Genomic DNA, 9,545 nt, shown 5'->3' with positions numbered 1-9,545 from the left:
TTTTATGGCTAAATGATATTCCATTGTATATATATATATATATATATACCACATCTTCATCCATTCATCTATCGATGGACATTTGGACTGCTTCCATAATTTGGTTATTGTAAATAATGCTGCAATAAACATAGGGGTGCATGTATCCCTTTGAATTAGTGTTTTTGTATTTTCTTGGTAAATATCCAGTAGTGTGATTACTGGATTATAGGGTAGTTCGGTTTTTAACTTTTTGAGGAAATTCCATACCGTTTTCCACAGTGTTTGTACCAGTTTGCACTCCCGCCAACAGAGCACGAGGGTTCCTATTTCTCCACATCCTCTCCAACACATATTTCTTATGTTTTACAAGGGAATATCTCATTGTGGTTTTGATTTGCATTTCCCTGATGATGAGTAATGTTGAGCATCTTTTCATGTATCTGTTGGCCATTTATATGTCTTCTATGGAGAAATGTCTGTTCATGTCTTCTAACACTTTTTTAATTGGAAATTTGCTTTTGGGGTTGTATCAGTTCTTTTATGCATTTTGGATACTAACTCTTTATTGGATATGTCATTTGTGGATATCTTCTCCCATTCAGTTAGGTTGTGTTTTAGTTTTGTTGATTGTTTCCTTTGCTCTACAGAAGCTTCTTGTTTTGATGTAGTCCCAACAGTTTATTTTTGCTTTTGTTTCCCTTGCCTCAGGAGACATATGTAGAAAAATGTTGCTATGGCCAATGCCAGAGAAATTACTGCCTGTACTTTCTTCTAGGATTTTTATGGTTTCGGGTTTCACATTTAGGTCCTTAATCCATTCTGAATTTTCTTTGTGTAAGAAATTTCTTTGTGTAAGCCAATAGTACAGTTTCATTCTTTTGCAAGTAGCCATCTAGTTCTCCCAAAACCATTTGTTGAAGAAGTTATCTCTTTCCCATTGCATATTCTTCCCTCCTTTCTCAGAGATTGACCATATAAACATAGGTTTATTTCTGAGTTTTCTATTCTATTCCATTGATCTATGTGCCTATTTTGTGCCAGGACCACACTGTTTTGATTAATACAGCTTACAATATAACTTGAAGTCCAGAATTGTGATACCTCCAGTTTTGTTCTTCTTTTTCTTTTTTTAAAGATTTATTGATTTGGGAGATAGAGGGAGGGAGAGCGGGGGAGGGGCAGAGGGAAACTTAAGCAGACTCTGAGCTGAGAGCAGAGCCAATGTGGAGTTTGATCTCACAACCCTGATATCACGATCTGAGCTGAAACCAAGAGTCAGATGTTTAAACGACCGTACCACTTAGGGCACCCCTGTTAGTCTTTTTCAAGATTGTTTTGGCTATTCAGGGTCTTCTGTGGTTCCATACAAATTTTAGGATTGTTTGTTCTAGTTCTGTGAAAAACGTTGTTGGTATTTTGACAGGGATTGTATTAAATCCGTAGGTTGCTTTGGGTAGTATGGACATCTTAACAATATTTGTTCTTCCAATCCATGGGCATGGGATATCTTTCCAATTGTTTGTGTTGTCTTCAATATCTTTCACCAATATTTTATAATTTTCAGAGTACAGGTCTTTCACCTCCTTGGTTAAGTTTATTCCTAGGTATTTTATTATCTTTGGTGAAATTGTAAATGGGATTGCTTTCCTAATTTTTCTTTCTGTTGCTTCATTATTAGTATATAAAAATGGCACAGGTTTCTATACATTGATTTTGTATCCTGCAACCTTACTGAATTCATTTATCAGTTCTAGTAGTTTTTTGGTGGAGTCTTTAGGGTTTTCTCTGCATAGTATCATGTCTGCAAAGAGTGAAAGTTTTACTTCTTCTTTACCAATCTAGATGACTTGTATTCCTCCCTTTTGTCTGATTGCTGTGGCTAGGATTTCCAGTACTGTTAAATAATAGTGATAAGAGTGGATATCCCTATCCCCTTGGGGAAAAGCTCTCAGTTTTTCACCATTTAGTATGATGTTAGTTGTGGGTATTCATATACAGCCTTAATTATGCTGTGGTATATTCCTTCTAATCCTACTTTGTTGAGGCTTTTTATTATGAATGGATGTTGTAATTTGTCAAGTGCTTTTTCTGCATCTATTGAAATGATCATATGGTTTTTATCCCTTTTTTATTGATGTGATGTATCACATTGATAGACTTGCAATTATTGAACCACTCTTGCATTCCAGGGATAAATCCCACTTGATAGTGGTGAATGGTTTTTTTTAATGTACCATTGGATTTGGTTTGCTAATATTTTGTTGAGGATTTTTGCATCTATGTTCATCAGAAATATTGACTTTGTAGTGTCTTTATCTGGTTTTGGGATCAGTGTAATTTTGGCTTCATGGAATGAATTAGGAAGATTTTCTTCCTTTCCTAATTTTTGGAATAGTTTGAGAAAAATAGGCATTAACTGTTCTTTAAATGGTTGGTAGAATTCACCTGTGGAGCAATCTGGCCCTGGACTTTTGTTTGCTGGGAGTTTTTTGATTACTGATTCAATTTCATTCCTAGTAATCAGTCTGTTCAAATTTTCTATTTCTTTCTGATTGAGTTTTAGAAGGTTATATGTTTCTAGGAATTTATCCATTTCTTCTAGGTTGTCCAATTTGTTGGGATATAATCTTTCATAATATTCTCTTACAACCTTTTATATTTCTGTGGTGTCAGTTGTTTTTCTCAGCTTTCATTTCTGATTTTATTTATTTGAGTCCTCCTTTCTTTATGAGTCTGACTGAAGGTTTATTGATTTTGTTGATCTTTTCAAAGAGCCAACTCCTGGTTTCACTGATCTGTTCTATTGTTTTTTTAGTTCCTATTTTGCTTATTTCTGCTCCAATCTTTATTATTTCTTCCTTCTACTAGCTTAGGGTTTTGTTTGTTGTTCTTTTTCTAGTTCTGTTAGATGTAAGGTTAGATTGTTTATTTGGGATTTTTCTTGCTTCTCAAGGTATGCCTGTATGGCTATAAACGTCCCTCTTAGAACAGCATTTACTACATCCCAAAGATTTTGGACCATTGTGTTTTCATTTTCATGTAACATAGTCATTTGTCTCCATGTGTTTTATTTATTTTGTCTTTGATTTCTTGGTTGACCCATTCATTGTTTAGTAACATGTCTTTTAACCTCCATATGTTTGTGTACTTTCCAGGTTTTTTTCTTGTGGTTAATTTCTAGTTTCATAGCATTGTGGTGAGAAAAGATGTATGGTATGACTTTGCTCTTTTTGAATTTGTTGAGACTTGGTTTGTGGCCTAATATGTGATCTCTTCTGGAGAATGTTTCATGTACACTTGAAAAGAAGTGCATTCTGCTCCCTTTTAGGATGGAATGTTCTGAATATATCTGTTAGATCCATTTGGTCCAATGTGTCATTCAAAGCCACTGTTTCCTTGTTGATTTTCTGTTTGGATGATCTGTCTATTGATGAACGTGGGGTGTTAAAGTACCCTACCATTATTGTATTACCATTGATTAGTTCCTTTATGTTTGTTATTAACTGCCTCATGTATTTGGGTGCTCCCATGTTGGGTGTATAAATATTTACAATTGTTGTATCTTCTTGTTGGATTGTACCATTTAAGATTATATAGTGTCCTATTTTGTCTCTTGTTACAGCCTTTGTTTTAAAGTCTATTTTTACTATACAAGTGTCACTACTCTGGCTTTCTTTTCACTTCCATTTGCATGATAAATATTTCTCCATCCCCTCACTTTCAATCTGGAGGTGACTTAGGTCTGAAATGAGTCTCTTGTAGGCAGCATATAGATTGTGATTTTCTTATCCATTCCATCACCCTATGTCTTTTGACTGGAGCATTTAGTCCATCTACATTCAGATGTAATCGTGGATATGTGTGTATTTATTGGCATTTTGTTACTTGTTTTATGGTTGCTTTTGTAGTTCCTCCCTGTTCCTTCTCTTGCTCTCCTCTCTCATGATTAGCTGGCTTTCTTTAGCAAAATACTTGGATTCCTTACTCTTTATTTTTTACATATCGATTACTGTTTTTTGATTTGTGGTTACCATACAGTTTATATATATAATATCATCTGCATGTAGCAGTCTATGTTAAGCTGATAGTCGCCTAATTTTGAACTCATTCTTTGCTCCTCTCCCCTCCATGTTTCAGATATTTGGTATCATATTTTACATCCTTTTATTCTGCACTTCTCCTGACTCTTACAGATATACTTAATTTTTTTTTGCTTTTATGCTTCCTATTTTCCTCACTTATGGTTTTTGTTTTCCACTCACAGAATCCCCCTTAACAGTCTTGTAGGGCTGGTTTAGTGGTCATGAATTCTTTTAAATTTTGTTTGTCTGGAAAACTCTTTATATCCCCTCTATTCTGAATGACAACCTTGCTGGATAGAGTTTTCTTGGTTGCAGATTTTTCCCTTTCAGCACTTTGAATATATTGTCCTACTTTCGTCTGGCCTGCAAAGTTTCTGCTGAAAAATCAGCTGATAGCCTTATGGGGTTTCCTTTGCATGTACTATCTTCTTTTCTCTTGCAACCTTTATCATTATTTTTTTGCAATTTCAATTACTATGTGTCCTGGTGTAGACTTCTTTGGGTTGAATTTGTTAGGGGATCTCTATGCCTCCTGAATCTGGATCTCTTTTCCCTCCCCACATTCAGGAAGTTTTCAGCTCTTATTTCTTCAAATAAATTTTCTGCTCCCCTTTCTCTCTCTTCTCCTTCTGGGATTCCTATAATGTGAATGCTGTTATGCTTGATGGAGTCACTGAATTCTCTAAGTCTATTCTCATTATGCAGTATTTGTTTGTCTCTCACTCATTCAGCTTCATTGCTTTCCATTACTCTATCCTTCAGGCCACTTATATATCCCTCTGCTTCCTGTATCCTACTATTATTTCACCTAGTGTATTTTTTAAAGATTTTATTTATTTATTCATGAGAGACGGGGGGGGGGGGAGGCAGAGGCAGAGGGAGAAGCAGACTCCCCACTGAGCAGGGAGCCCAATGCAGGGCTCGATCCCAGGACCCCAGGATCATGACCTGAGCTGAAGGCAGACACTCAACCAACTGAGCTACCCAGTTGCCCCTCATCTAGTTATTTTTAATTTCACTTATCGAGTTCTTCATCTCTGATATGTTATTTTTTATCTCTTTGTCAAGGGTCTCACTGATGTCCTCCACCCTCTTCTGAAGTCTAGTGAGAATCTTTATGATCATTACTTTAAATTCTTTATCAGGCATATTACTTATTTCTGTTTTGCTTAGATCTCCTGGTGTGATTTTGTCGTGTACTTTCATTTGTGACACATTCTTCTGTCTCCTCATTTTGTCTACTTCTCTGTGTCTGTTTCTATGTGTTAGGCAAGTCAGCTACATCTTTTGCTCTTAAAAGTAGTGGCTAAATGAAGAAGAGGTCCTGTAGTGCCCAGTAGGGCAGTGTCTCCTGTTCACCAGAACCTGGCACTTCCAGGGAGTCTCCTTTGTGTGTTGCTTGCATCCTGCTATTGTGTTTGTTGCTTTTTCTTTCAGTTCAGACATCTGTGCTGACTCTCTGCCTGTTGTGGGCTGTGCTTGTTCTCTGTGGTGTTAATGAGAACCTAGCAGGCCAGCAACCAGGGAGCATGACCACAAGAGGGCTCAGGGGCAGGGCAGGGGTGTTAGCAAAATTTGCACTAAGCCAATAGTCCTAAGCCAATCCCCTGAAGCACAGTGGCTGTGGTGGTCCGAGGTGCAGTGTGTGGTGGTGGCAAGGGGCACACTTGCCATGTGGACAGGGTGAACACACATTAAAATTTTCACTAAGCCCAGGGCTGAGGCCACCAGGTTTGGAGTGGGGGAGTTCTCAGGAGAACACGTGGATGGGGCACACTGCTAGCAGGTCAGGTAGCAAGTGTTTGTGTAGGGCAGCCTCCCACAAGTGTCTCTGTGTTTATGCTGGGGTTGGGGAGGAAAATGGCACCTGCCAGCTCCTTTGGTCCCAGAGAAGTCCCTCAACACAGTCTGAAATCAGTATAAACAGATTTCCTCCCATTTGGCCTAGGCATTGTGCAAACTGTTGCTTCTATGTTGCCTCTGCATAGGCTACTATCTCTTTAAGGGTGGGGACCCAGCTATCACTCACCCTCCAGGCTTGCCCAGCACTGAGCCAGCTGACATTTAAAGCTCCAGGCTCCAGGTCAAACTCACGTAATTCAGCCCCTCTGGTTTTCAAGCCAGATGTTATGGAGATTCATCTTCCCTGTGTGGGCTCCCTGGTGCAAGGGACCATTCCTTTCCCCCTCTCCCATGCCACAGCTCTTTCCCTCCTAAGGGGAGCTCCTGACCACCATTTCTGCCCTTCTTAACCTCTTGGATGCAGCTTGTTCTCTACATTTAGTTGTGGAGTTTGTTCAACCAGATTTCGGATTGCTCTCCAGTTTACCTACATGGATGTGATTAATATCTAGTTGTAAATGTGGGCCCTGGTGAACTTATGGTCCTCCTACTCTGCCATCTTCCCAAGCTCCTCCCATGAACATTATTTTATTTATTTTTTTAAATGTTTTATTTACTTATTCATGAGAGTCAGAGAGAGAGAGAGGTAGAGGCAGAGGGAGAAGCAGGCTCCCCGCCTAGCAGGGAGCCTGATGCGGGACTCGATCCCAGGACCCTGGGATCACGACCTGAGCCGAAGGCAGATGCCCAACAATCTGAGCCACCCAGGCGCCTCTATGAACATTATTTTAAATGTACATTTGAACTTCTATGAAAGTGATAGTCCAGGGACTCTTTTTCCCCCTCCCCCCAAGTCCTGGGACAAAAAAATAAAGGAGCTAAAACTATAGGATGAACATGAATTGATCCTATAGATGGTGGAGTGGAGGAGATTGCCTATCTTGGTAATCAAGGACCCGGTCTTTTAAAAGACACATGAACAGAAAATGAAGCAGGATGCCCAGGGAAAACTTGGACCTTTAGTCAAAGAATGAACCAAAGTTCTTTCACCATTACAAATAATAAGAGGGTGTATCTGTTTTAGCCTTGCTTTGCATGAAAAAACTCTCCCTCAAGAATTTGCAACAATAGGCCCACCCTCAGTTGGGTTTGAGAATCACATTTACCCTAACTACATGTTTTTAGGACCTTAAAGCCAAAACATTAAGGTAAAAAACTGGTCCTATATTAAGGCATCTGACAAGAGCAAATACTAAACCTCTCCAGAGAGGACAATCTCAAATTAGATCACACAAAATCCACACAGATAAAGAAAGTCCTGCCAAAGATGAGCTCTTAAAAATTACAAAATGTGCAATAAAATATTCCACAATAAGCATGAGTCAGTTGAATGAACTTATCAACAGACACCATTAAGAAAGTGAAAAGGCAAGCCATAGACTGGGAAAAAAATATTTCCAAAACATACATCTGTTAAAGGACTTGTATCCAGAAAATGTGGTAAAATCAAAAACAAAGGGAGACCAGTGCTTGCTTTGGCAGCATATATCCTAAAATTGGAACAATACAGAGAAGATTAGCATGGTCTCTGCACAAGGGGGACATGCAAATTCGTGAAGCATTCCATATATTTTTTAAGAGTTTTTTTTTTTAAGATTTTATTTATTTATTTTACAGAGAGATAGAGAGTTAGCAAGAGCAGAAACACAAGCAGGGAGGGTGGGAGAGGGAGAAGCAGGCTCCCCGTGGAGCAGGAAGCCCGATGCGGGGCTAGATCCCAGGACCCTGGGACCATGACCTGAGCCAAAGGCGGATGCTTAACGACTGAGCCACCCAGGCACCCCTATTTTTTAAGACTTTTATTTATTTTTTTAAGGTTTTTTTAAATTTATTTAACAGAGAGAGACACAGCAAGAGAGGGAACACAAGCAGGGGGAGTGGGAGAGAGAGAAACAGGCTTCCCGCCAAGCAGAGAGCCCGATGTGGCTTGATCCCAGGACCCTGGGATCATGACCTGAGCTGAAGGCAGATGCTTAACGACTGAGCCACCCAGGCGCCCCTTTTTTAAGACTTTTAAAGAAAAAAACAGCAAATGGGCAAAAAATAATGATCATATGAAACATCCTATTTTGTGAGTTACTCAGTTTTATGGATTCTGAAATATTAGGTGAAATACAGTAATTAAATCTTTAAAAAAAAATTTAAAAACCAAAAAGCCAATAGGAGGCCAGCCTTGAAAATTCTCTGATCAGACAAAACCAGTTTAGTTATACCACAAAGCTTAATTTTGCTTATTTTACAAGATTAACTTGACCAGGGTCATTTCTTGCTTATGCCTTGGGAAATTATAAACAAAACTTAAACTGTTTGTCAAGATGGATATGAGGTAACTACTAACCAATTCTCTATCACTTAAAAAAATTCTAATATTATAAACAGTCACTGTGAAGAATAAACAGTCACTGCTTTCTCACTATATAAGCTACTTTATATACCCCTGAGCTTCATTCCATGCTTTGGTTTCAGTGCTCTTGGTTTGCTAACTGTGTTTTTGGTATGTGCACAATAAACTTTAACTATTTACTACTTCAGTGTTTCACTGGTTTTACTTCTGTTATTTCTGAACTTTTGATAATGATAATATAAAGAATTCCTAATAATCTATAAAAAAAAAAGAGAGAGAGAGAGAACAACCCAGTTAAAAAACTAAGCAAAGTCTGAAAACATCACAAAAGATATCCAAGTGGCCAACAAATATATGAAAAGGTGCTCAACATCATTCCTCGTCTAGGTAATGCAAATAAGAACCAAAATGAGATACCACTCTACATGCTTGCCAAATTGGCTATAATTAAAAGACTGATAATATCAATTGTTGATGAATATATGGAATCACGGGAATGCTCATACATTGTGAATGGGAGTGCAAAATTATATAACCATTTTAGAAAACTGATTGGAGTTTCTAATGAAATTAAACATTTTTCAAAATTGATGTAGGAAATAAAAACCTCAGATGTAAGAAGCATAATGGATACTGAGCATATTAATAAACCTAAACCCATACCTAGATACATTACAGTGAAATCATCAAAACCTAAGGGAAGATATTAACACAACCAGGAAGGTCTAGAAACAATGACCTACCCAGTAGTAATAAGAATCCCTAATGCCCTGATTGTGATCTTAAAATACTATTTCCCACTAAAAGAAACTAGGATGTCCTAGAGAAATAGTTGATTCTAGATGTGGGACTGCAAAAGTATGAGGCAAATTTGGAAAATTTTGTTACACCATCTGGCAAGAAAGGTGTCAGCAACAACTGATTGTGCCAAAAGGACTAAAGAAACAACTTAGGGGCGCCTGGGTAGCTCAGTCGTTAAGCGTCTGCCTTCGGCTCAGGTCATGATCCCAGGGTCCTAGGATCAAGCCCCGCATCGGGCTCCCTGCTCGGCGGGAAGCCTGCTTCTCCCTCTCCCACTCCCTCTGCTTGTGTTCCCTCTCTTGCTGTGTCTCTCTCTGTCAAATAAATAAATAAAATCTTAAAAAAAAAGAGAGAGAAACAACTTAAAGAAGCTCTCACTGAGAAAAATGGGACAAATGGAGTGTCAATATAAATAATACATGGAATGGAGTAAA

At 38.3% G+C, this 9,545-nt stretch overlaps 1 non-coding gene across 1 annotated transcript; it reads left to right on the top strand.

The window, feature by feature from the left end:
• The first annotated feature begins 7,432 nt into the window (after window positions 1-7,432).
• Window positions 7,433-7,539, top strand: LOC114220852 (U6 spliceosomal RNA). Its single transcript, XR_003611635.1, has one exon. It is a non-coding gene; the product is annotated as a U6 spliceosomal RNA (small nuclear RNA).
• The last annotated feature ends 2,006 nt before the right edge of the window (window positions 7,540-9,545 follow it).

This window comes from Eumetopias jubatus, unplaced genomic scaffold (genome assembly GCF_037043125.1).
Source record: "Eumetopias jubatus isolate StellerSeaLion01/CBP00866 unplaced genomic scaffold, mEumJub1_p1.0 scaffold_9, whole genome shotgun sequence".
Classification (NCBI taxonomy): domain Eukaryota; kingdom Metazoa; phylum Chordata; class Mammalia; order Carnivora; family Otariidae; genus Eumetopias; species Eumetopias jubatus.
The sequence above is the reverse complement of the archived record's forward strand: the minus strand, read 5'-3'. Positions and strand labels throughout refer to the sequence as shown.